The sequence below is a fragment of the Pinus tabuliformis genome, chromosome 2_2 (assembly GCF_031772625.1).
Source record: "Pinus tabuliformis cultivar Carrire ecotype Pingquan chromosome 2_2, CPIR1, whole genome shotgun sequence".
Classification (NCBI taxonomy): Eukaryota; Viridiplantae; Streptophyta; class Pinopsida; order Pinales; family Pinaceae; genus Pinus; species Pinus tabuliformis.
In genome coordinates this window covers 500,206,034-500,230,756 of record NC_142300.1, presented here as the reverse complement: position 1 = coordinate 500,230,756, position 24,723 = coordinate 500,206,034, and positions in this window count along the sequence as shown.

The window sequence follows — 24,723 nt, the reverse complement described above, 5'->3', positions numbered from 1 at the left end:
TTACACTTTGTCTATCATCATGGTGGATTCATGATCCCTTACTATGTTTTCAATTAACATAGTCTCAACAAAATGGAAAAAAAAAAATTGTTGATATCAAATACTTTTTTTTTTTTACTGTTAGATGATTTCACTGTTCCATCATGGATCCAGCTATTTGGAGTTCTCTTCCATTCAAAGTTCTTGAACTTGTCTTGCTGTAGCTCCCTTTATCGGTTGTGATAAAGTTTGGCACTGTATGTAAAAAATGGAAGAATGCTTTGCAGAACCCTTCTTTCTTTTTACGTTGCAATAATGTATCCACGAACCCATTTGGATTTCTCGTTCGTTTCCTCAATAGTGATGACAATTGTTTTACTGCCCAGTACCTTAATCAAAATGGCCACATATATCAATTTCATTTGGGATTCATAGATTCAAGATATAGAGTAGAGTGTGTTGTTGGACCAATGGTGGTTTTATCCTTACCAACAGAATGCTCCCAAACACACAACTATTTTGTAACGAATCTATTTACAAAGGAATTTAAAAACATAGGGCCGGTACGAATTGGAGACTCAGGGTTCTTTTCATTATTGGAAAATGTAAGCAGTAGAAAATATGACTGGGTTGTTCTAAAACATATCTATGATGGAATGCAGTCTGAATTTTATGTTTGTAGTAGTCTTGATAAGGTATGTCAAAGGGCTGTTGTTCCATTTGGTGGCACTTCATCCCCCAAGAATGTAGTTTTTTATAAAAGTAGATTGTTTTGGCTGTATCTCGACAAGGAGTATGAAGATTATCCTCAGTACGAGTATACAATCTATTTGTTTGACGTGATAAAAAATGAGTGGGGTTTTTCATTTGTTCTAATCAGTGACATACATTGTATGTCATTAGCAATATACATGAATCAATTGATATGCCTTGTCAATTATGGGTCCACTTCTGTATGGTCAATTGAAGAACTAGATCATTTCCAATTTGGTCAACTATGTGTTGAACGAATAATTGACTACTTTGAAGATGATTAGGGTTTCAGATGGAAGTTGTTGGAAGAAATTTCTACAGATATAAATAACAAAAGTCCTGGCTATCTTCCGTTCCAAATAGTCCATGGTCTGGTTCTTATGTTCAACTGCAGTGAAGTTCCTTTCCTATTATATGACATGAAAACTCGCATCTGTTTTCCAATACATATTTATAATTCAACTAATGAGCATATGTCTCGGTTTTTGTGGCCAACACAAGAGGACTACAATGATCTGATTGAGTATGGAGATTCTACCATTAGGTGTGGTGATGGATTCTTAGGATATTAGTATTCTTAGGAGTTCTTATAAATATTTCCATTTTATATACTCTCTATGGTTGTGGAAAATATTTCCATTTTTTCCTCTATACATACTATGTGTGTTTATGGTAATACTTTAAAATTATGTTTGTATCGATCTTTGTCATGTAGAATATTTAATATTGTTTCCGCTAATGTTTTCTTATTTACATGTACATGTTTCTCAATGTTATGCTTTTTTCTTTGTTTGTATAATTATAATTTCTATGATTTATGTTATATATCATATTTGTATTGGTTTTTGTCATTGATTCTCAAACAGCATTATATGTTTGTGTTCATTTTAATATTTATATTTATATTTTGATAGTGTATATAGTTCCAAATTTTTAGATTGTTGTGTCCCAACAGTATGGGTTCCATTTTGATTATCATATGATACATGGAAATTTAGACTTATTTTTTTATTTAAGCCATTTGGAAGAATTCATTTATTTTTTTTGCCATTTTCAAATTTTTTGTTTTTGTTTTTAGGCATTTGGAAAAAGCCTTGTACATTTTGATAAGCTTATATGGTTGGAAAAAAATAACATATACACTTTTTATGTTCCATGTTTGTGATTCCATAATGAATAATTATTATTCATTGTAGACATGTCATCTGAAGGCACAAGCATGTGTACGAGAAAAAGATCTTTGTCATCACAATCACGTGATAGGTCTAATGAAAGTCATTGTTTACGGTATCAACAAAACAAGAATTCCATAAATGGGTGTAGGAGAGCTGCATATAAGAGAAAAACGAGTGAAACCACTCTTCAAAATGATTCTATAGTTCTTTGTAAGTATCGTAGTATGGATGATATAATGGAAAAAACATTTCTTGTTGACAGTTTATTATTAGGATATGCTCCTCCTCAGCATAATCTTGTTGTTCGATGCTCTTCTGAAAATGTTCATAACATTGGGGAAACATGTTGCAATCGGGGAGAATTCCATATTGATAATGTGCATGGAAATGTCCACCCTAACCCTTCGGTGTGTCCAATTGCATGTTCTGATGGCCAAAGGTTGCAAAACATCCATGGTGGAGGTAATGATGACATTTTGTGTGATGATTTCGATGATAGTTTACTTGGCCATTTGTTTGATAATTTGGATCCAGCTGCTCGAAACAAAATACCTTCAAGTCCCACTTCTCAAAGTAATGTGGTCCCACCAAGAGAATCATTCATCCCTGAAAGAATTTTACGTGGCACAATGAAGGTAACACAATTATATTTTGGTTTTTTCTGCAATAGTGGTTGTTCTACTATATTCCAAACTAATGTAATTTTTCAATGTTTTGATTTGCTTTTCATTTTTTAAATTTCTAATTGCTTAGACATTGAATTTTATGTGGTATCCTATTTTCTTTGAACATGACATAAGTCATTCCAATAGAGGCATACAAATTAACTTCATAGATGTTACATCTACTAATGTTAGAAGTGAAGAGGGACCATCTCATAGCATTCATCCACATCAACAAACAAATGTAAATCTTGAGTGCATTTCAAATTTTTGTCATTTTCTCATTTACAGTTGCCTCGAAAATGTGTTTTGTAACATTTTATGGAGAAACCATGATCCCATCTCGTTAGGTTGGTGAATTGGAATCCAAAAGATCAAATTATAGAACTAATGTAGATTTTCAATGTATTAGATGATTTTCAATTTTTGAATCTTTCTTTTTTGGACATTTAGTTTTATAACATATTTTATTTTTTTCAAACAGGAAAGAACTCATTTGAATAGAGGCAAAGAAACTACATGCAAAACTATTCCATCCATTGTTCTTAGAATCCAGGAGCAACCATCTCATAGCCCTCATCCACATGAAGACACAAATGTAAATTTTGAATGCATTTGATTCTTTTTCATTTCCTTCATTTATAATTAGTTGGAAATTAAATTTTAAAGTCTTTTATGACAAAGAGATCTTTACATGCTCTCAGGTTCGTGAAGTGCACACCATAAATTTGGAAAGACATTCTCATAGATCCATTCCACATGCTTCAAATTTGAAAAGGGAATCTCCTGTTATTTAAGATGAAGTAAATGTTAGAAGAGATTTTAGTCATCGAAATGGTTTTCAACATGGTTCAGCAAGTAGAGATGATATTCATTTTGATGAAAACATGATTGCAATGCATAAAAGGTTTCCAACAAAGATAGATAGCTTGTTAGTTGTCCAGATGTGCCACATTTTCCAAGAATCATATCCGGAAATCCTTGTTGTGAGACATTCTGAAGGACCTCTTTGCAAACGATGTAGGATTGAAAGAGGAGCCCATTGTTTTTGTCGATATAATAACATGGATCTTGGTGAGCAACCTCATATTTTAAGAGTTCTTAATCAAGTTGAAGAAATGCTAATAGCACGTGTGAATCCCATTTTGCAAGTGACACATGTTCGAGGTGGGAAATATAAGTATAGTGGTCATACAATTAGCTTTCCTTAAGATATTTCAACAATTGTACAAAGCCTTCCCCGACATGTTGAAGATATTGACTTTCTAATTGTGAGGAGACATGGCGCCAAGTCTAAATATTATGAATGTTATGTCAAAAGATCTCGAGCGATGGATGCGTTGCTTTACAAAATCCAACGTGATCAATACTATCGAGATGTTGTAATTGATTATGATTCAGTGAATGCTCTGCCTAAAAGATCAACAGATGTCTCCTCCAGCCTTAAATTTGTTGACTGTCATATTGACGAATCTGAGATCAATGAAACTAATAATGAAGAGTTTCATGCTGAGCATTTGCCCTCTCATCCTTCCTCCTTTGTTGCTCACCTACCAAATGAATGAAGAGATGTGGAAGAAATTAAAACATTTCTTGATAATGTTGATTCTTCACATGTTTAGGACATGGATTGGCCCACTATTGGAACCTCTCCAGTGAATGAATATAATACAGAAGGGTTATTCGATATGGCATTCCCAACATTCTTCCCCACTAGTGATGCTGATTGGTTGCAACCACGTGTTCGTAATGTTGAACTTCATGAGTATGCATTGCATCTTCTTAGGTAATATGATTAGAGATTTGGAAGCAATCCTTGATTTTGATATTACCTATTAAACATGATGATGTGGTATCAGAGCCAAGAAACTACTGTATTTTTTGCAAAGAAACATTTACATGATAACTCACCTACAACAGTTTAGGAGTTGCATTACCAACTATCTGATTTACCAGATAATAAGTTGGTTGAGCATCTTATGTGGTTTGGTTCTTCTCTAAGAGGTACAAGGGCATACTGGACTAAGTGTCGATCTGAATTGACAGACATGATTACTTAGTTAGGATGTCTAGCTTTACTTTTTACTTTAAGTGCAGCTGATACTAGGTGGCCAGAGTTGCATAACCTCATGCCCATACATTCACATTCTCGTTCTTCAAATGACCATCGTATGAAAATTGAGAATGTTATCTAGTACCCTCATATTGTTGTGCCATTTATGCACCATAGATTCAATATTTTTTGAGAGGATGTTATCCAAAAATATCTTAAAGCTAAAGACTTTTGGTATAGGTTTGAGTTGAATTTTTTTCTATACTTTTTCAACTTTTATTATGATTCTATTTATATTGTTCGTGGTAACTATATCTTAATTTATTTTATATATGAGTGAAAACACAGAGGTTCAACACATATCCATGGTTTCCTATGGTTAGAAGGTGCTCCTGACATGGAAATACTTGATTGGTCAAATAGTTCTAATGTACAACTCGCAAAGGTATTCTTCGACAAATATGTAACTGTGTTGACACCTAATCCTCAGCGGTTGGGTGAATTGGAATATGAACAGTCATCAAGAAGATGAACTGATCAGTCAAAAATCATGTATATAAACAATAGCTATCTAATGAAACATACGAATCAATTTCTTCTGCCCATTCTGGAGTTACCCTGGCCTGACATGGTATCAGAGCACAGGTCCCAGGTTCTAAAAAAAAATAGTTGTAACTCCTGCCTCTATCCTGAGCACTGCGCTGCTCTGTCCTGCGCTGCTCTGCCTCTGTCTGATATTCCTCTAACACCATTTTGTAACTCCCTTCTGCCATTTCTTCAGAAGTTTGTCCTGCATTTTTTTCTGCCAATTTCATAACCTCCCACGCTCCTCTGACATAGTCTAATGACGCTGGTCCGTTACGCTACTCGATACTTGCACCCTTGTCAGCAGTATGGCATTGTGCGCATTTCATTTTGAAGATTTTCTCTCTGGCATTACCATTGCCTGGAGGAACCTCCGATAGTCATTCTATCTATCTTCAGATATTCTATTGACCGAACCAAACCTCTTCTATTTCTGTGTGGCTTTGTAACTGGAACAAACCATGAGTCGAAGTAATCGTATCAGAGAGCACACGGCAATGGTCACCGAGTCGTAGTTGTGGAGCTGGTGCTCGCCTCCAAGAACACGGAAGCTGATGACAAGGTGCGTGTGTTGGCTTCTGGAATGTCGACGACATATGACACTAGGACCATGCCATCACAAACACAATATTATTAATAATGCTGGTTAATACTACACTTCCTGCCCTACCTGCGTGACAGCTGCATCCAGAAGCTCTTCTTCAACGAGAACGACAGCGAAGGTGAAGAAAATATATGGATCTCTGGGAAAAGGGTCCGATAGTTCTGATAGTTTTTGAGATTTACTCTTTGTGAATTCATTGTTGAGTGATAACCAAACTATGCTGACGGAGGAATGTAGTCCAGCTACAGTAAAGTATTTTTTAAAGTTTGTATCAATGGTTATATTACGTTTCTTTGGACATTTGAACTTGTCATAGACATGTTATTTTTTGGAATAGTTTTGATCCTGTGCTCCAGCGAGAGGTCCACAAAACATTAGGGACAAGTGCTATGCTTAAAATCCGCGACACCTGAATCATGCTATCGGTTTCAAGAAAGAAACATTAAATCGAGGGCAACGCATGGAATGAAGAGGACTGTATAGCAGAAGCGGAAGCATGTTGGGCAACCGAACGTGAAGTCGTTGTTGTCAACCGCGTAGGTCTGCACAGTTTCGTTCATTCAAAGCAGTTGTAATATTGCACAATTCTTTATCATTTGAATGGTAATGCTGTAGTATTGCGCTGTCTATATAAACAGTTTTTCAAAGCATTCAGAGTATTGCGCTGTTTTTCAAAGTGTTTATATATATCATTCAAGGCATTTTTAAAAGCATTCAAAGTTATATCAGTCAGAGTGTTTTATATATCAAATCATTTGTAGTGTTGCATGATAAATTGATATATTGAAGTGATATATTAATACATTGAAGTGATATATTGAAGTGATCCCTTGCGCATTTTTTTCAAAACATAGTAGTATTGCAGTGATATGTACAATGAAATGATGATGCTTTTAGCAAATATCAGAAGGATTTGAAGGCTGTAACATAAGGATATTTTATCAGCAGAAGTAATTTTTTTACAGAATGCATTCAATCATCTCTATGGTCGGAATAGTTCTCACTTGCAAGGAGAACTATTCTGAATGGTCTCGGATGGTAAAACACACCCTCATCTACAATGAGTTGTGGAAAGGAGTGTGTGTTGGAGAAGAAGACAAAGAACCTGTGCAACCTACATCAGATAAAGAACTTGTCATTTGGTAAAACAAGAACAACAAAGCCTATGCATTGATCGCAGCATCTGTAAATGAAGAAGTAAGTCGTCATATTTCATCTTATTCCACTGCCTTTGAAGCTTTACAAAAGCTGAAAGAACTCTATGATTCACATTCTGCACTTGAAGTTGTTCAGCTCATGATTAAACTCTTCACTCTTGAACTGAAAAATAATGATCCTCTTGCTCTTGCATCTGAAGTAAAGTCTATAATGCATGATATTAAATCCACTAAGGTTGAGCTGGATATCCCACTTATTGCCTTTCTCAAAGCACTCTATCCTACCTACTCCAATTATCTTGAGTCATTACAAGCAAATGGAAATCTTAAAGATATAACCTTTGACTCTCTTGTGAAAAGGTTTGCTGAAAGAGAGAAAGCCTTTGGAAAGAAGACAGTCCCTGAATCTTCTAAAGAGACTGTTTGCCTTGCTCATAAAGAAAATCATCCTACTCAAGATTCTACAAGAGGAAGAGGTGGACGAAGAGGAAGAGGAAGATACTTCAGAGGCAGGGGGGGGCAGACATTCTCAAGCAGAAAAGGCAGATCTGCATTGCATTCGCTGCAAACGAAATGGATCACATGATGCTTCTACATGCAAGCTACCATGGGACAAAATTGAGCAAAGAAGAAACTAGCAGAAAGGTAAAACTGATGACACAGACAAAGGTAAAGCACCTGAATCCGCTCACTATATTGAGGCACAATGTAACATTGGAGTAAATGAAGATTTGTTTAATGCTTCACTTGCTTCTTCGAAAAATGATTGGTTGCTTGATTCAGGAGAAACCTGTCATATGACTCATAGGAAAGATTTTTTTGAAGATTTCACTGACAATGTTGATGGAGCAGTATACTTTGCAGATCAGTCAAAAATCAAGCCATCAGGGCTTGGCACAATCAGGCTTAAACTGCCTGGTCTTCCAGACTTTCTTCTCGATCATGTTCTATATCTCCCACAGCTCAAGAGAAACTTGTTGTCCTTGGTCCACATCCGCCAACAAGGTCACTCCATTCATATGTTTGATGGAAAGCTTGAGGTAAGAAAGGCATCTGACCACTCACTTGTCATGAGGGGTATAGAAGAAGAAAGACTTCTTAAACTGCAAGGAACCTCTGCTCATGCACAACATTTCTCATATATTTCTCATCATGAAGAAGGTACACTTCCGTCAAGTTTATTATGGCATGCTAGATTTGGACATTTAAACTATGATAGTCTCCGCTTGTTGAAGAAAAATGGTGTTGCTGGTTTGCCTACAATTCCTAGAAAACATAAGCAATGTGATGCTTGCATTCTAGGAAAGCATAGCAAACAGTCTTTTCATGATTCACATTCAAGAGAACATAGGAAGCTTGAACTCATTCATTCAGATTTATGTGGTCCAATGCCTGTTCCTTCTGCAAATGGAAATAAATATATCATAACATTTATTGATGATTACACCAGAATGTGTTGGGTTTATTTATTGAAGAACAAATCTGATGCTTTTCAAACATTCAAGGATTTTCATAAGTGGATTGAAAATGATGCACAATCTCATATTGGGTCTATTCGCACTGATAATGGAAAAGAATATACATCAAATGAATTTGAAAACTATCTTTGCCAGCATGGGATCAAACATCAAACAACTGTACCTTATAATCCCCAACAGAATGGTGTAGTAGAAAGAATGAATAGAACAATCTTGAATATGGTACGATCCATGCTTTTCTTCAAAAATGTAAAGATAATGTTTTGGGCTGATGCTGTTCTATGTGCTACATATATAAAGAATAGATGTCCATCTAGTGCTATAAGAAACAAGACTCCTTATGAATTGTGGTATGGACATGTTCCTTCGGTAAAACATCTCAGGATTTTTGGTTCCACCTGTTATGCTTTAATACCAAAGGTACATAGAAACAAACTTGGTGCTATAAGTCGTAAGTGTATCTTCCTGGGGTACTCAAACACCTCTAAAGCATACCGTCTCTGTGATGAAGTAAATAAAAAGTTTGTTGTATCTAGAGATGTCATTTTTCTTGAATCATCCAAATCTGACAGTGTTGTTGAGCGGCAACTTGATCGCTTGGATAGATTCACAAAAACGAAATCATTTCAAGAGTTTGATAATCAGATTCCACATCTTGAAGGGGGGATTCCTATACTAGATCAACATGTGGAATCTTCTTCTAAAGAACAATCTCCCCTGCATGAAAATCCAACACCGGATGATCCTTTAAGTGATGTAATTGATAGAATTGGGAGACTCAATCTTGATTCAGTCCCAACTCAATCAACAGAGCAGCCTGGACCATCTCAAAAAGGTCCCCCAAAGTGGCTGACAAAGACACTTGAAAGTGTTCATCCTGATGAAATTGGAAAAACAGGAACCAGAAATTCAAATTGACAAAATGGAGGTGATGTAGATGACTCTAATTCATCTGTTGATATGGATGTTACTTATGATTGTGAATTGAACTTTTCTACAGATTTTGAACCAACTTCCTTCAAAGAAGCTGCTTCTCATGATGAATGGAAAGAAGCGATGCAAAAGGAGTATGATGCTCTCGTAAAGAATGGCACTTGGAAGCTAGTTGATCCTCCATTTGGAACCAAACCAATTGGCTGCAAGTGGGTCTACAAGAACAAGTACAAAGCTGATGGCTCACTTGACAAGCACAAGGCTAGGCTTGTGGCAAAAGGTTTTGCACAGAAGGAAGGGGTCTATTATGAGGAAACTTTTGCCCCCACAGAAAAATGGGCCACCATGCGGACACTCTTTGCACTAGCTGCTCAGAACGGTTGGAAAGTCCATCAAATGGATGTAAAAACTGCATTCTTGAATGGAGATCTAAAAGAGAATGTTTTTATGTCCCAACCTGAAGGATTTGCTGTGAAAGGACATGAACATAAAGTATGCAAACTTGTGAAGTCCTTGTATGGCCTCAAACAAGCACCACGAGCCTGGTATGAAAAACTAACAGAGCATCTTCTGAAACTCAACTTCAATCATTTTGATCTTGATGATGCAACCTTATTTGTCAAGAAAGTTGGCAAAACAGTTGTATATCTTGTGGTATATGTAGATGATCTTTTAATTACAGGGAACAATGAAAGCTATATTGCATCCATAAAGAAAGAATTAGGAAAATTTTTTGAAATGACTGATTTGGGCTATGTTCATTACTATCTTGGCATTGAAGTAACCCAATATCCAAAATCCATATTTCTTTCTCAAAAGAAATACATTGGAGATTTGTTAAACAGATTTGGCATGACAGAGTGCAATCCTCTTTCTACTCCAATTGAACAAAACTTAAAGCTCACATCTATTGAAGGAAAGGAATTTTAGGATGCAACAAAGTATAGACAGCTTGTAGGAAGTCTCATCTACCTCACTACTACCAGACTAGACATTTCATTTGCTATTGGAATCCTCTCCAGGTTTATGCAAAAGCCTTGTGAGGGACATTGGTCTACTGCAAAAAGAGTTCTAAGGTACTTGAAGGGAACTCAAGACCTTGGAATTAAGTATACACAGGTGGACGACTTCAGCTTGATTGGATACTCTGATTCAGACTTCGATGGAGACAAAGAAACTGGGGTATCTACTTCAGGATATGCTATGAGTCTTGGATCAGGAGCTATCTCCTGGAGATCACGAAAACAATCAGTTCCAGCAGATTCCACAACAGAATCAGAATATGTGGCAGCGGCTGAAGAAATAAAAGAAATTGTGTGGCTCGGGAAAATTCTTGAAGATTTGCAGGTAAAACAAGTACAATCAACTCCACTCATGATTGATAACACCTCTGCAATAAATTTGGCCAAGAACCCAAAGTTCCATGATCGTACTAAGCACATCAATACTAAATATCATCTGATCCGACATCATGTTGAGGGAAAAACAATCCATCTCCATCATTGTTCCACAAATGAGCAAATTGCAGACATCTTCACCAAAGCGCTTGGAAGAGAAAAGCTTGAAAGATTCAGAACGATGCTTGGACTCACCAACATCCCTTCAGATTAAAGGGGGTAATGTTGACACCTAATCCTCAGCGGTTGGGTGAATTGGAATATGAACAGTCATCAAGAATATGAACTGATCAGTCAAAAATCATGTATATAAACAATAGCTATCTAATGAAACATACGAATCAATTTCTTCTGCCCATTCTGGAGTTACCCTGGCAAGACAAACTGCATGGAATCCACATGACATTCATTGTCACAACATAATGGTTCCACAAAGCTTCAATTATTACCCTTGCTTGTTGAATACTGGTCATATTTTCTCTTATGATCCTCATAATGTTTACGAATAAATGTTAAACCATGTCCAAAGGCACACAAAGTGTACTGTGGATTCTTGTTTGTGTAAAAAGAGCGCTATTCTAACATGTCGGTACAATGATCCATGGGATCTTTGCGGTGAGTTAAGATTGTTTGTAGCTGATCAAGGAAGAAACAAATATGAGCCAGCAAGAAATGATGACATGCTTAATGTACATAACATTGACCTTCTAACAATGTGGTGTGAAAATGTTGATTGCCAGCCAGTGCTCTCTCGATATGCTCTGTTGAAATACATTGCTAAGTATGCATCGAAAGCAGAAAGAAGGTATGAAATTTATCATCATATGTTAACTAGAATTTCAAATTCTATTGGCTTTGAGGATAATGCTTTGTGTGCATATATAAAGTTTCTTGTAGAAACGATTGTTGACCGTGACATTGGAGCACAAGAAACATGCCATATGTTGCTTAAGCTACCTCTTATTGTTTGTAGTCAGAAAATTGTTTCCTTCATTGTTGGATGAAAGGTTTTTAGGAAAATATCAAGGGATGTCTTGCAGTGTTCATCTGAGAATACTTTCATTCAACATTATCAGAAGAGACTTTTTTCCTTGAACATCTATTTTTGATAAAAACAACAAGATCTTAGACATTTGATAGCAAGCGTAAACAAGATCCATGGAAGCCTAGAGATGTTCATGCTATTATTCAGGTTTGGCCATGGTTTTATTCTATTCCTGGTGAGGCTTTAGAGGAATTTGAAACCTTTTGCTGGACGAAATCGCTATTGTACAATCCATTTCATGACATTACTGAAAAAATTGGCCTTTTAGCTAAAATTATTACTGAAAGTTGGAGGAATTTTTGATATCGAGCATGGCATGTTGATCGACACCCGTCAACTATAGAGAATATTGAAGATGAAGAAGATGGTGATTTTTCTAACCAGGAAATGAATCTTGAATATGATTTTCAAGAATGGCAGATTTTCTCTCATTTGGTTCCACCAAACGATGTGAATGTTTCTGATCTTCACACCCTTGGTCGAAGGGACTTTGATATATCCTTTGACTGGGAAAGTACAACTATTTCTGATGATGTTGCAGAGGAAGCTATTAATTTTATAAGGAATTAAAAATTAGCGGGTGATATTGTTGAGCTTTCAAGCAGAACATTTGCATCTCCAGATTTTTTTTGTCAAAAAAACAACAACTTGCTTTTGAAATTATTTTAAGGCACTTTCTTGAATATGAGATTCATGAAGCTCTTCTTATGATTATTTAGGGCATCGCGGGCACTGGGAAGTATTTCCTTATCCATTGTATTTTTGAAGCTCTTTCTAATTCGTCAAGTGATGGAAGGAGCACTTTGCTTCTTCTTGCCCCAACAGGAATAAATGTTTTTAATATAGATGCAAAAACAACACACTCAGCTCTAAAAATTATAATTAAAGATATGCAGCCACTAGAAGGACGGTCACTTACAGTATTCCAAGAAGAAACGCGACATGTTAGATATATATTGATTGATGAAATGAGCTTTCTAGGATCAAGGTTGTTTATGCAAATAGATGCTTGATTACGAGAAGCATTTCCAGAGAAAAAGAATTGTCCTTTTGGTGGCAGATCCGTCATCCTTGCAGGTGATCTTGGCCAACTGCCTCCTGTCAGAGATAAGCCTTTGTATGCAAGTAATACAATAGGGAAAGTGTTGTGGAACAAATTCAACATTGTTGTCACTCTTGACACAATCTTTCGCCAACAAAGGAATAATGAGAAGCAATCTTGTTTTCGTAGAGTCCTCAATAACATAAAAAACATAGAGCCCAAATTTGAAGATTGGGAGTTTCTTATGTCTCGGGCTAAAATGAGGTTGCATCCTACAGAAAGAGATTTATTTAATGCAGCAGTTCACATGTTTCCAACAAATAATTTGGTCTACTTGCATAGTAGGCATATGTTAAAATCATTAAATTCTCCAATTGCATGATGTGTTGGTAAGTATTCAAGGCATTCAGAAATCGGTGGTGTTGATGATGATCAATTGGACCGTGAAAATTTGTTGTCTCGTGGTGAACGTGTTATGTTGACATGTAATTTATGGGTTGAAGCTGGCTTGGTGAATGGTGCACCTGGTTTTGTTAAGAATATATTCTATCCACCTACCTCTAAGCCACCTCGACTTCCAATGTTCACAACTATTATTTTTTATAAGTATGTTGTTGTTCCATTTGATGCAAGCAATCCAAACATTGTCCCTATCACCCCAGTGATAAGAGGAAATCAAAAATAGATTCCTTTGAAGATGGCATGGGCTCTTACAATCCACAAGTTATAGTGATTAACTTTAGAATGAGCAGTTGATATTGGGAATAAAGAGCAGCAAGGTCTTAGCTTCATAGCCATATCAAGAATGAAATCAATAGATGGTTTACACATTGCACCGCATTTTTCTTTCCAACGTTATGCCAAGATGAAAGATAGTGCATATGTTACAATTAGGAAGAAAGAAGAGGAGCTGTTGAAGTCCATATCACTATGAAATACAACTAATGACATTATGACCTTCTTTATAGTTTTGAACTTCAATTTTGTAGTGGAATTATTTGATGTAAACAAAACAAAAAATATATGTTGAGACTCAATGTTCTTTCTGTGGTTGCAATGTTGGTTAAATTGATTATCTTAAAGACTAATGTTGTTTTTATGTACAAAATGTATATCTCTACTCTTAAAATGTGCTATTATGCTATTTTTCTTTAAATTTGAAGCATGTGGAATGGATCTATGAGAATGTCTTTATCCTACAACTCAAAAATATATAAGTATTCTTATCTAATCCTGGTAATTGATAAACAATGCGATCTTTGATTATTCCTAAAAGACAAATAATCATATAGATGGCTTACTTATCAAATATAAAGATGCATGCATATAATGATTACTTTGTTTAAGAAATTAAACAGATTAATTATAAAAACATTATCATATTCATCAAAATATATATATCGCTGGCATATATCCTTTGAAATATAACAAGTCTTAATCTTCGGAAATGATATGACAACGAACTATTTGAGAAAAAATACCTATATCAACAATAGCAATTTTTAGAGAAGTGTTCATTCACATAAGGAAATAAGACAAAAACAGTAATAGAAGTACCCCATGCATTTGAATCCTTCCGATGTAAACAACACTTCGATTCCACTTTCCTATTTGAGAAAACCTCTAGAAATTGCAAAAGTGCAAGCCTTGAAAAAGCTTCTTAGTTTGCCTTGAAACAACAGAGTAACATTTACTTCATCTTCAAGAACATGAGATCCGCTTCGCAAATTTGAAGCATGTGGAATGGATCTATGAGAATGTCTTCATCCTACACCTCAAAAATATATAAATATTCTTATCTAAGCCAGGTAATTTATAAACAATGCGATCTTTGATTATTCCTAAAAGACAAATAATCATATAGATGGCTTACTTAGCAAATAGAATGATGCATTCATATAATGATTACTTTGTCTAAGAAATTAAACAATGTAATTATAAAAAAATTGTCGCATTCATCAAAATATATATATTGCTGACATATATCCTTTGAAATATAGCAATTCGTAATATTCAGAAATGATATGCTAAAGAATTATTTGAGAAAAAATACATATATCAACAATAGTAATTTTTAAAGAAGTGTTCATTCACATAAGGAAATAAGACAAAAATAGTGATAGAACTACCGCATGCATTTGAATCCTTGTGATGTAAACAACGCTTCGATTCCACCTTACTGTTTGAGAAAACCTCCAGAAGATGCAAAAGTGCAAGTCTTGAAAAAGATTCTTCATAAAAATGTGAAACCTTGATGCACTTTTTGATTAAAAAAATATTTAAAAGTACAGTGGTGCAACTTCCCAAGTCAAAATTTATACAAATTGAGGACCCTTTGTGGCAAAGAAGTTTTATAAAAATAAATGGAGTTGGAATGTTTACTCTTAAATTTACAAAATCATAAAAAATTAGGTGGTGGTAAAAGAAGACAAAACATGTCAATTTAAATCCAATTTCATGTCATATTTTTTCTAAAATTTAATATATAATTTTTATCTAATTTATTCATTTTCTTTAAAAGATATCATTAATATTTTACATAAATTTTTAAGTAGTGACAAAACCGCGACCCCCCATTTCTCTATTGATTTATGTTTTTTAATTCCAATTTCTTTAAGAGATGTGTTGTAAACATTCTAAAGATTGGTAAACAAATTTAAAAATAAAAAGTTAGCATATTTGTTTATTATTATTAAAATACTAGTAAAAATGATCATATTTTCGTATATATAAAACCACGACCCAAGAAACTACCCTTTCAAGTTTATCAAATGATTTTTTTTAATAGAATTTTGAAAATAACATATAACAAAATGTTAAAATTATTTTTTGAAAATTTTTAAAATATATTTTATATTTTTTATAATAAATTTTTTAATTATGATTATAATAACGTATTTTATATTATTCAAAATATAATATATAAAATTATTTGTTCAGAAATTCTACCTTTATATATATATATATATATATATATATATATATATATATATATATATATATATATATATATATATATATATATATATATATATATATATATATATAAAGAGTTTTAGCATTTCATTTAACTTTACATAAAGTTATTTATATTTTGTGAGTGATTAACCATATTTTTTACCAATATTTACTATCAGTTGACTTATTTGCAAATTTAGTATTTACTTTTTATAACATTATTTATATTTTCTAAACCCATTAAATAGGTTCACTATAGCTTTTACCAAAATTTATTGTGAGTTAGCTTTGTTACAAATTTAGCATTTAATTTTTATAATTAACAAGTATGAAACTCAACTCATTTAATTGATATTTTTATATTATTTTTTTTATCTTTTTCAATTTGAGTACTTTTTTTCTTTTTCCATATAATGAGACACATTAACATGCTTTTACAAGGGTGTTAAATAAGAAAAATAAAAACTACTATCAACAAAAATTTCTATAAGTTGTTCAAATTGTGACATGAAAATCTGGGATTTGGTATAAAAATAGCAGTGCGATGGCGGTTGAACTAATTCATTGAATCAACTTCTTCTCTTGTGCTTGCAGCTCACAAATTGCTAGCATTGGCTGGATTTCCAGAGGCTGACTCATCCTAGAATGTAGCTGGGTTGTATAGGTGGCATCGAAGAGTTCAGGAACCATGTAGTTGACTACGTCAGACAGGCATTTCATGGCCATCTGCTGGCTATGAGGCTTGACTAGAAGAAACCAGAATGCATCCCATGTCAAGTTTTGAACTTCTCCGATCTGTTTTTCTCTGCTTTCCAGCTCCTGTCTCCAATGATGTTCTAGTTCCTTTGCTTTTGAGAGTTTACCTAGAGAGAAATCGGAAATCAAATTAGACATATGTAAACTGTTATTTACTAATTCAATTACACCATTCATTGTAGCTCTGGCTCTAGAAGTTTCTCTTTCGGCTTTCATTAGCTGAGATTCCCATTTCGAAAATAGGATTTCCTTGTGCGATTCTTGTATTTTTGGCAGATTTGCAACCATTCCTTCCTCTGAATTTTGCCAAGAGAGAAAGTTTGTTATTTTTTCATCTGCTTTCTCCAATTCCAATCTTGTGTCAACTGCCTTCTCAATCAATGATGCAAAGATGTCGCACAATGGGTCAGCCAATGATATATTATGGCAAAGGATGTTCAATTATCGGGACAAGGCTTAGGTTATCTCCAAGGCTTCTTTTTTGAATTCAGTAACCTGTGGATAACCCTTGTATTTTTCTATCTATAATTGTACTTGTGCAATTTGATCATCCTTAGCCTTCTTGCCTTGCTCAATCGCTATCTGAAGGCTTCTTAATTCTTGAGACAACTTCTGTTATTTCTGGAGAGCCTATTTATCAATTTTACGTTTCTCCAGATTCAACTGTTCTTTAAGTTGCTCATTTTGTTTCCTTTCTTCTACTAGTTGCTGTTCTAGTTGATTAATCTTTTGTTGTTCTTCTGCTGATTGCATCTCAAGCTGAGTGATCCTTTGATATTTATACCTCATTAGTTCACTGACCTCTGAGGCTTTGTCCATTGTTGCTACTGTATAAGCCCCTGCATACTGATATAATTTAGTCAAATCCTTAGAAGGATTGACTTTTGATTTCCATACCACATTCATCGTTTTGTCCCGAGGAGTTAAAAGAGATCCTTGATTAGTTTTCCTCTATCTTTTAACTACAACCCTATGCTTTGGACTGTAGAATACATCAAGGGGTGGTATTTATTATATTTTTAGTACAATCCCTTCTGTGGAATTTTTGAGAATGATTTCTATATCCTTCTGCATTTTGGGTAGGCTGCTTGTCCCTTCAATCGCAACACTAATAACTTCAGGCTGTTGTGTTGCGGGCGGTTTTGGTGTAGTGAAGTTTTGGGAGTCCTTTGGGTTTTTAATGAGTAGATCAAATTTCTGCCATTCCTTGATTAAAGTTGGATCAATATTTATATCAGTATCAAGGAGCTCACTAGCTCCTTGCTTTGTCCTCTACCTTTTAGGGCTCTTCTGCTTTTCAGGAATCTTCTTGGTAGTTTTGTCTTCACTTTGGCCTTCATGTTGCAGCATAGGGGTGGTATTTAATAATTCCATCGGCAGAGTTTGCAACCTCTTTGTTCTGAACTTTAGAAATGATTCTACTCCCTCTGATCCCACTCTCATTTTTGCAAGATGCTTTACTTGAGAAAATAACTCAACTGAGGTGAACAAATCATCAAAACATCTTTCTCATGTTCAAACTTGGCAATTTTGACATGAGAGGTGAAGTTATAGGCTATTGCTTTTGGATCGTATTGCCTATTTGGAATGATTGCTAGCTTTAGCGCTTTTATTTTCTTTGCTTTTTTCTCTACCTGTTTGAAGTCATGCAGTGTGAAAGTGCCACATGGGAGGGGGAATGAAGGTCACATTTTCTTTTTGGAGTCCTTTAGGTTTCTGGACATCCCTGCTTCTGTGATTTGATAAGCTATTTCCCTGGCAAATAGTTTATTGGGAATGTATAAGGGGAGAACATGTGGAGCAGCAGTGCTTCCAAAACGTCGAATGTAAGTGAACTTTTCTTCACCAAACGAACTACCAAATGACGTTAAGTTGACACTGGGTTCATCGGATAACCAAGAAGCGGGTTTATTGAATATAGAATAATGAATAGGAAAGACAAAACCATGACAGATTCTATAAATATGGTTTTTATAATGGGTTTTCAACAATTCCTTATGATAGATGTGAATGGGGGTTGGGTCTTGTGGAGTCCATTTCCAACCTAGAATGGGATATTGAGAATTGAAACAGATAGTGTCCATAATGTAGGCACTCATATAAAATAGGTGTATTACCTGGGTAGTCACGAACCTCTTTTTTCTATAATTTGGGATATGGTTGGCCATTTTATCAGACAAAATGGTTGCCCAATCCATGATATATGAGTTAACCACTGCCTCCATTAAAGGAACCATTTCAATTGAAAACCTAGCAGAATAAGAGACTCCAAAGAGTCTACATATCATAGCACTAACATAGCAGTAAGGAGATGTTAAGGAGTCAACAGAATACATACCCGATGATTCATGCTTGTGTTTGTTTGGGTGATGCCTCCACTGTCTAATAGGATCCGATTCCACATCATTTTCTTTGGAAAAGGCTTCCACAAATGCCTTCTTGTAATGATTCCGTGGTTCTGATAAATGGTACATATTTTTGATATCTTCTGCTTTGAACGACCTGAACATCATTCCATCAGCCGAAAAAAAATGCTCTGTCTATTATGCTAATACTCTCGATTACCCATCTAACTAAGTCATTGTAGGGTAATATTCTGGCGTGGGCAGCTATTCTGTGGAGAAAAGAGCTGGCCAAATCCTTAAGAGTATTCTCTAATTTGTCAGTGGAATCATTTGTTCCCTTTTCTTCTTCAATTTCTTCTGGATCTTCAGTTTCCAATAAATTGTATATGCTTTCCCATGAATCTTTGCCCAAGCCAAGGCATGTAGTATCAGCTATCAAGACCTTCTTTACTGGTTCCTCTTTGGTTAAGACTGGAATCTTTACTTTCTTTGATTTCTTCGACATTTCTGCTGAATTATTGAATTCAAACTTACTGTACAAAAGAAACAGATGAGCGTAACAGAGGAGAAATCCGTTCCAAGCTAATGAAAAATACACAAGATTAACAACAATTAAGCGCAATAAGTGATATCAATTTGATATATTATGTTAGCATGGATGAAATCCTCGAAGGATTTAACCATAACTGCTTTATCAATGATTTTGGAAACTACCAATCGTGATACTTAAATGCCATAATGATGTGTCGCATCGCACATATTAATAACAGTTCTCTAAGAGTGAGTTGTCATAGGGAGGCAGGATAATCTTTAAGAAATCAATAAATAACTTATTTCTCATTTACTAATGATTTATGCTCTTAAAACCCGCAAGCATTCCTTTAACCGTACTATTTCCACTTTACTAAAAAGCATGCCTTTATTTTGATGATGAAATCGCATCATCAGATCTCAAATGGGCATTCTTTATGTGTTTCGGGACCTTACCAATATGCGATTGCGATCGGCTTGTCTCATCGGCAGAGTTGTATGACCCCATGGAATGTTTCCTTAACAAATTTGCGATATGCACTTTCCGATTGTGTTATCGCATCGGGGAATGTGAAAGGAAACATTAAGTCAATGTTTTAGCCAAAGGATGTGCGCGATGTGATATGTTTCATTTATACTTTATCTTATGACAAAGTTTTTTTCCGCATTTACATTGGATCGGACCTCATCATAAGGATTTTCATGTATCATATGGATTTTTTTTACAAAATGCGATTGTTATTGAAGTTATCCTAAAAGAAAAAAGACTTATTATTTAGAACTATTGATTTTAGCTAAGTTTATTGAAAAAGGGACCCATTTCTTGTTAAAAGTTTTATATACAAATTTTGAACTTTTTATTTTAATGTTTATAATATTAGTCCCTTAGATTTAATATTATTCCCTTGGGTTCATAATCCCTTAGGGTCCTAGTATTAATCCCTTCATTTTATTATTCCTTTGGGTTTATCATATTAACCCCAAGGGTTTATTATTCCCTTAGGTTTATAATATCGATCATGGTAAACCATTGTCAATCGTAGCCGACCATGGTTCAATGTCACGTTGTGACAATGATTATCTCACCATGAAAATAATTAATAATCCCTTGGCTTTACTATTCCTTTGGGTTTATTATATCAATCCCTTGGGTTTATTACTCCATTGGGTTTATAATATTAGTCCCTTTTGTTTAATAGTATTCCTTTTGGTTCATAATCCCTTGGGGTTTTAGTATTAATCCCCTCAGTTTATAATATCAATCGCTCGGGTTTATTATTCCTTTGGGTTTCTCATATTAATCCCTTGGGTTTATTATTCCTTTGGGTTTTAATATTAATAATTCCTTGGGTTTATAATCCCTTGAGGTTTTAGTGTTAATACCTTGGGTTTATTATTCGTTTGGGTTTATTATATCAATCCCTTGGGTTCATTATTCCCTTGGGTTTATATTATTAGTCCCTTTTGTTTAATAATATTGCCTTAGGTTCATAATCACTTGGGGTTTTAGTGTTAATCCCTTGGGTTTATTATATCAATCCCTTGGGTTCATTATTCGCTTGCGTTTATATTATTAGTCCCTTTTGTTTAATAATATTGCCTTAGGTTCATAATCACTTGGGGTTTTAGTATTAATCCCTTGGGTTTATAATATAAATCGCTTGGGTTTATTATTCTCGAGTCAAACATGGTTTATTATAATGTCGACCATGGCCCAACATGGAATTGTGATAGGAATTGTCTCAATATGTAAATCAATGATGGTCAATCATGTTTATTTTAATGTTTATAATATTAGTCCCTTGGATTTAATATTATTCCCTTGGGTTCATAATCCCTTCGGGTCTTAGTATTAATTGCTTTGTTTTATTATTCCTTTGGGTTTTTCATATTAATCCTAAGGGTTTCTTATTCCCTTAGGTTTATAATATCGATCATGGTAATCCATTGTCAATCATAGCCAACAATGGTTGAATGTCACATTGTGACAACGATTGTCTCACCATGAAAATAAATAATAATCCCTTGGGTTTATTATTCCTTTGGGTTTATTATATCAATCCCTTGGGTTTATAATATTAGTCCCTTTTGTTTAATAATATTCCCTTTGGTTCATAATCCCTTGGGTTTTAGTATTAATCCCTTTGGTTTATAATATCAATTGCTTGGGTTTATTATTCCTTTGGGTTTCTCATATTAATCCCTTGGGTTTATTATTCCGTTGGGTTTATTATATCAATCCCTTCAGTTTAATATTATTCCCTTCGGTTTGTAACCCCTTGGGGTTTTAATGTTAATAATTCCTTGGGTTTATAATCCCTTGAGGTTTCAATGTTAATCCCTTGGGTTTATTATTCGTTTGGGTTTATTATATCAATCCATTCAGTTCATTATTCCCTTGGATTTATAGTATTAGTCACTTTTGTTTAATAATATTGCCTTAGGTTCATAATCGCTTGGGGTTTTAGTATTAATCCCTTGGGTTTATAATATCAATCGATTGGGTTTATTATTCCCTAATCAAACATGGTTTATTATAGTGTCGAAGATGGCCCAACATGGAATTGTGATAGGAATTGTCTCAATATGTAAATCAATGATGGTCGATCATATTTATCTTAATGTTTGTAATATTAGTTCCTTGGATTTAATATTATTCCCTTGGGTTCATAATGCCTTGGGGTCTTAGTATTAATCCCTTCGTTTTATTATTCCTTTGGGTTTCTCATATTAATCCCAAGGGTTTATTATTCCCTTAGGTTTATAATATTGATCATGGCAAACCATTGTCAAGCATACCCAACCATGGTTCAATGTCACATTGTGACACGATTCTTTCACCATGAAAATAAATAATAATCCCTTGGAATTATTATTCCGTTCGGTTTATTGTATCGATCCCTTGTGTTTATTATTCCATTGGGTTTATAATATTAGTCCCTTTTGTTTAATAGTATTGCCTTTGGTTCATAATCCCTTGGGGTTTTAGTATTAATCCCTTCAGTTTATAATATCAATCACTTGGGTTTATTATTCCTTTGGGTTTATTATATAAATCCCTTCGGTTTATTATTATTCCCTTGGGTTCATAACCCCTTGGGGTTTTAATATTAATAATTCCTTGGGATTATAATCCCTTGTGGTTTTAGTGTTAATCCCTTGGGTTCATTATTCCCTTGGGTTTATATTATTAGTCCCTTTTGTTTAATAATATTGCCTTAGGTTCATAATTGCTTGGGTTTACTATTCCCGAGTCAAACATGGTTTATTATAATGTCGACCATGGCCCAACATGGAATTGTGATAAGAATTGTCTCAATATGTAAATCAATGATGGTCGATCATGTTTATTTTAATGTTTATAATATTGGTCCCTTGGATTTAATATTATTCCCTTGCATTCATAATCACTTGGGGTCTTAGTATTAATCCCTTTGTTTTATTATTCCTTTGGGTTTCTCATATTAATCCCAAGGGTTTCTTATTCCCTTAAGTTTATAATATCGATCATGGTAAACCATTGTCAATCGTAGCCAACCATGGTTCAATGTCACATTATGACAACGATTGTCTCACCATGAAAATAAATAATAATCCCTTGGGTTTATTATTCCTTTGTGTTTATTATATCAATCCCCTGAGTTTATTATTCCCTTCGGTTTATAATATTAGTCCCTTTTGTTTAATAGTATTCCATTTGGTTCATAATCCCTTGGGGTTTTAGTATTAACCCCTTCAGTTTATAATATCAATCGCTTGGGTTATTATTCCTTTGGGTTTCTCATATTAATACCTTGGGTTTATTATATCAATCCCTTGGGTTTATTATTCCCTTGGGTTTATATTATTAGTCCCTTTTGTTTAATAATATTGCCTTAGCTTCATAATCACTTGAGGTTTTAGTATTAATCCCTTGGGTTTATAATATCAATCGCTTGGGTTTATTATTCCCATGTCAAACATGGTAATGTTGACCATGGTCCAACATGGAATTGTGATAGGAATTGTCTCAATATGTAAATCAATGATGGTTGATCATGTTTATTTTAATGTTTATAATATTAGTATCTTGGATTTAATATTATTCCATTGGTTTCATAATCCCTTGGGGTCTTAGTATTAATCCCTTTTTTTTATTATTCCTTTGGGTTTCTCATATAAATCCCAAGGATTCCTTATTCCCTTAAGTTTATAATATCAATCATGGTAAGCCATTGTCAATTGTAGCCAACCATGGTTCAATGTCACATTGTGACAACAATTGTCTCACCATGAGAATAAATAATAATCCCTTGGGTTTATTATTCCTTTGGGTTTATAATATTAGTCCCTTTTGTTTGATAGTATTCCCTTTGGTTCATAATACCTTGAGGTTTTAGTATTAATCCCTTCAATTTATAATATCAATCGTTTGGGTTTTTTATTCCTTTGGATTTCTCATATTAATCCCTTGGGTTTATTATATCAATCCCTTCGGTTTAATATTATTCCCTTGGGTTCATAATGCCTTGGGGTTTTAATATTAATAATTCCTTGGGTTTATAATCCCTTGAGGTTTTAGTGTTAATCCCTTGGGTTTATTATTTGTTTGGGTTTATTATATCAATCCCTTGGGTTCATTATTTCCATGGGTTTACATTATTAGTCCCTTTTGTTTAATAATATTTCCTTAGGTTCATAATCGCTTGGGGTTTTAGTATTAATCCCTTGGGTTTATAATATCAATCGCTTGGGTTTATTATTCTTGAGTCAAACATGGTTTATTCTAGTGTCGACCATGGCCCAACATGGAAATGTGATAGGAATTGTCTCAATATGTAAATCAATGATGGTCGATCATGTTTATTTTAATGTTTATAATATTAGTCCCTTGGATTTAATATTATTCCCTTGGGTTCATAATGCCATGGGGTCTTAGTATTAACCCCTTCATTTTATTATTCCTTTGGGTTTCTCATATTAATTCGAAGGGTTTATTATTGCCTTAGGTTTATAATATCGATCATGGTAAACCATTGTCAATCATAGCCAGTCATGGTTCAATGTCACATTGTGATAACGATTCTCTCACCATGAAAATAAATAATAATCCCTTGGGATTATTTTTCCTTTCAGTTTATTGTATCAATCCCTTGGGTTTATTATTCCCTTGGGTTTATAATATTAGTCCCTTTTGTTTTATAGTATTCCCTTTTGTTCATAATCCCTTGGGGTTTTAGTATTAATCCCTTCGGTTTATAATATCAATCGCTTGGGTTTATTATTTCTTT